We start from the raw sequence: 5,054 nt of genomic DNA, 5'->3' as shown, positions 1-5,054 counted from the left end.
GCCTTCTGGATGATAGCGGGGTGAACAGGCAGTGGCTCGGTGTTTGTTGTCCTTGATGATCTTTATGGCCTTCCTGTGACATCGGGTGGTGTATGTTCCTGGAGGCAGGTAGTTGCCCCCGGTGATGCGTTGTTGCAGACCTCACACCCTCTGCTGAGCCTTACGGTTGTGGGCGGAGCAGTTGCCGTACCAGGCGGTGATACAGCCCGACAGGATGCTCTCGATTGTGCATCTGTAGAAGTTTGTGAGTGCTTTGGTGACAAGCCGAATTTCTTCAGCCTCCTGGGTTGAGAGGCGCTGCTGTGCCTTCTTCACAACGCTGTCTGTGTGGGTGGACCAATTCAGTTTGTCCGTGATGTGTACACCAAGGAACTTAAACTTTCCACCTTCTCCATACTGTCCGTCGATGTGGATAGGGGGGTGCTCCCTTGCTGTTTCCTGAAGTCCACAATCATCTCCTTTGTTTGTTGACGTTGAGTGTGAGGTGTATTTTCCTGACACCACACTCCGAGAGCCCTCACCTCCTCCCTGTAGGCCGTCTCGTCGTGTGGGTAATCAAGCCTACCACTGTAGTGTCGTCCGCAAACTTGATGATTGAGTTGGAGGCGTGCATGGCCACGCAGTCGTGGGTGAACAGGGAGTACAGGAGAGGGCTCAGAACGCACCCTTGTGGGCCCCAGTGTTGAGGATCAGCGGGGTGGAGATGTTGTTACTACCCTCACCACCTGGGTGGCGGCCGTCAGGCCCCTCTTCTTACCAGAAAGATGTTTGTTTCTGTCGGCGCGATGCGTGAAGAAACCAGCTGGCTGCACCGACTCCGTTAGCGTCTCTCGAGTGAGCCATGTTTCCGTGAAGCAAAGAACGTTACAATCCCTGATGTCTCTCTGGAATGTTACCCTAGCTCGGATTTCATCAACCTTATTGTCAAGAGACTGGACATTGGCGAGTAGTATGCTAGGGAGTGGAGCGCGATGTGCCCGTCTCCGAAGCCTGACCAGGAGACCGCTTCGTTTGCCCCTTTTACGGTGTCGTTGTTTAGGGTCACCGGCTGGGATCAGATCCATTGTATTGGGTGGAAGGCAAAACACAGGATCCGCTTCGGGAGTGTCATATTCCTGGTTGTAACGATGGTGAGTTGACGTTGCTCTTATATTCAGTAGTTCCTCCCGACTGTATGTAATGAAACCTAAGATTACCTGGGGTACCAATGTAAGGAATAACACATAAAAAAACAAAATACTGCATAGTTTCCTAGGAACGCGAAGCGAGGCGGCCATCTCGGTCGGCGCCGGAAGTATCCATCAGTCAGGAACTTAAAGCTTGGTCGCAAATGGGTCTTCCAAATGGACAATGACCCAAGCATACTTCCAAAGTTGTGGCAAAAACGCTTAATGACAACAAACTCAAGGTATTGGAGTGGCCATCACAAAGCCCTGACCTCAATCCTACAGAAAATTTGTGGGCAGAACTGAAAAAGCGTGTTCGAGCAAGGAGGCCTACAAACCTGACTCAGTTACACCAGCTCTGTCAGGAGGAATGGGCCAAAATTCACCCAACTTATTGTGGGAAGCGTGTGGAAGCCTACCCGAAACGTTTGACCCAAGTTAAACAATTTAAAGGCAATGCTACCAAATACTAATTGAGTGTATGTAAACTTCTGACCCACTGGGAATATGAAATAAATCATTTTGTGTACTATTATTCGGAAATTTCACATTCTTAAAATAAAGTGGTGATTCTAACTGACCTAAGACATACATTTTTTTCTAGGATTAAATGTCAGGAATTGTGAAAAACTGAGTTTAAATGTATTTGCCTAAGGTGTCTGTAAACTTCCGACTTCAACTGTATATGGTTGAACAAGAATCTGTCTCTAAAATTCATACTGATACTATTGTGAGGAAGCTTAAACTGAAATTGGGTTTAGATTTTTTCGGAACAAGGCTTGTTCAAGCCACTTTTCTTTCAGTAATTGATTATAGTGACTTAATTTACATGCATGAAGCCTCCTCTGTGCTACAGAGACTGGACTCAGTCTATCATGCATCCTTGTGCTTTGTTACAAATGCCAATTTTCTCACCAACCATTGCACCTTGTTTCAAATCGTGGGCTGGACCTCACTTTACATGAGCAGATAGCTACGTTGGTATGTGTTCATATACAAAGCCTTTCTAGGTAAACTCCTCCACTACCTTTATAGCCTGTCCTCTTTCACCACTAGCAGTTACCAGACACGGTCTACTAGGTGCTTGCTACGTAAAGTCCCTAGGGCCGTTACCCAGTTAGGCAAGACTGCCTTTTCCTATTGTGCACCAGGCATGGAATAATCTGAAAAGTACACTTCAGCTAGACGTTCTAGTGCCCCTCAGTGAGTTTACAACTCTGGGGATAAACTCTATTCAGGAGGCATAGTGTAAATGTGGTCTGTTTTGCCTTAGTCCTTGATTTGAAGTTATATATCGTTATTGGCCAAGTAAGTGTATTATTTTTTGCAAGTTAATTATGTTTCATAATATTTGTCATCTGTATATGTTTGTAAATACAACCTCTGGATCCAGTCTTCACCAACCCATGAACTGTATAGTATATATTTATTAATTATATTTTTCACACACCTGAACCTCTGACTCCATCTCAACTGTTGCTGCTCAACACCAACTAAATAGGCTGCCGGGTCGTCCATCTTTATCAACACTATAAGTGATTTTATTTGATAGAAGATCTAAAAATGTGCTAATAAAATACAAATATCAATTGTAGTGCCTTAGAGCCTTATGTTCCAACTAGTTCATAGAATGTAATAGTTGCTATCTGCCACTGAGGGGGCATAGACACTCAAACAGAAGCAGGAAGAGAGATACAGACAGCTGTAGCTATTAGGAAGTTCAGTCATTCTCTTTGGTGTCTTGGTTCTTGACACACACATTGTGAATTGGTACCATATAAAACAAACGGAGACACAGAGCCAGAAATGGTTTCTCATCTCTCCCTCTCCTTCGTACTCCTCATCTTCTCCAGACTCTCAGGTAAGGGTAACATGTTCTTTAGGAGGGAAATGACGTGCCAAGTGTCAGGGTGGTAGATACAGCTTGTCCCATGAATTAATCAGAAAATGTAGAAATTGTTGATAACTACAAAACAAACATTCTGGATAATATAGAGAACCTTCAACTATTTATCGATCAACACTTTGATATGCTCCAACAATAATCATACACATTGAAGCGAACAAGAGCACTACAATTTAATATTTTATTTAATTAGTACATTTGTATATCATATATCAAATAAAATAATGTATTGTGTTAATAAAGATGGAGGACCTGGCAGCCTATTTAGTTGGTGTTGAGCAGCAACAGTTGAGATGGAATTATCGGTTCAAATTGCACATTTAAAAAATATATATTTTACAGTTTAGGTCAGGAATAATCAACTACATTCAGCTGCGAGTCTATTTCTTCTCAAGCGGATGGTCAGAGGTCTGAACATAATTACAAATATTTAATAGACTGCAAATTGACCGCAAGAAGCCCAAACAGATGACTAAAACATAATCACTTTAAACCCTGTTTATCTTTATATTATGCTTGGTAGTTCAGTGGAAAAGATATCAAAAATAAAAATTTGCTGGTCTTTTTCCACTATTTTATGTCAAACAATGAAAAAAATATGTATTTTCTTTGCTAAGAAAAATGTAGGAGACAAATAAAATCACCTGTGGGCCAAATTTGGGCCGCAGGCCACCAGTTAGGGAACCCCGCACTACAAAGAAGCTATGGTATGATAATGACACAATGACAGCAGAATTACTTGATCTGAAGTGTAGAAGTAGCCTATGAAGAATAATATTGCCATATTTGAGTAAGAGGAAAGGTACCTTAATAGAAAAAATACTAAAGTAAAAGTGAAAGTCACCCAGTAAAATACTACTCAAGTAAAAGTCTAAAAGTATTCAGTTTTAAATGAATATATACTTAGGTATCAAAAGTAAATGTAACTACTAAATTATACTTACGTTTCCAATTCCTTATATTAAGCAAATCAGATGGCACCATTTTCTTGTTCTTTTATTTATGGGTATCCAGGGGCATGCTATCACTGATGCAGTAAAAAAGAATTTAAAACATAGAATAATGAAGTAAGCTTTATGCAACATATTTTTTTATGCAAACCCATTACAGCTCTTTGTATCTCCACACCAACACTCAGGCATAATTTACAAACGAAGCGTGTATGTTTAGTGAGTCTGCTAGATCAGAGGCAGTAGGGATGACCACGGATGTTCTCTGTTTAGTGAGTCTGCTAGATCAGAGGCAGTAGGGATGACCACGGATGTTCTCTTGATACGTGCGTGAATTGGAAAAGATTTCTGTCCTGCTAAGCAAGAACAAGTACATTTGGGTGCCAAGGAAAATGTATAGAGATAAAAATACATGATTTTATTTAGGAATTTAGTGAACTAAAATTAAAAGTAAAAAAATATAACTAGTAAAGTTAAGTACAGATACCCCCCAAAACGACTTAACTTTACACCACTGGGCACTGTCCGATAGTAGGCTAACTCACTCCGAAATGAAGATTGCCTTGCTACAACAGGGTAGGGATCTGAAGACGAGGAACACACCGTTCTCTATTCCCCCATGAAATAGTGGAGAGATGAAGAAGTGCCCTATGCCCCACTTTCAAAATGCTCAGCACAGCGAAGCACAATGTTCTTCTGGTGGTCGATAAGTTGTATGTTAACAACTAATTGTTCAAGCATTCGAAAGACTTCAATTTGGCTGAGAGTGAAACCTCATGCTGAAGTAGTCCCTGATACACATTGCACCGCACCACACATTACAATCCTATATTATTATTACTGTATTTTTTAACGCATGATGGTTTTCGTTTTTTACTAATGCAATACAGAACGTTGGAACTATGTGGACTTTAAAATTAGGTTTAGATTTATGGGAAGGAGAAAATGGGTAAGGCTGACTTTTTTGTTTATTTATTTTGAAGACTGAGATTGGGGTTTATTATGACTTTAATGCTGTTAGACTGCGCTGTC

Source organism: Salvelinus sp. IW2-2015, linkage group LG4q.1:29 (genome assembly GCF_002910315.2).
Source record: "Salvelinus sp. IW2-2015 linkage group LG4q.1:29, ASM291031v2, whole genome shotgun sequence".
Lineage (NCBI taxonomy): Eukaryota > Metazoa > Chordata > Actinopteri > Salmoniformes > Salmonidae > Salvelinus > Salvelinus sp. IW2-2015.
The sequence above is the reverse complement of the archived record's forward strand: the minus strand, read 5'-3'. Positions refer to the sequence as shown.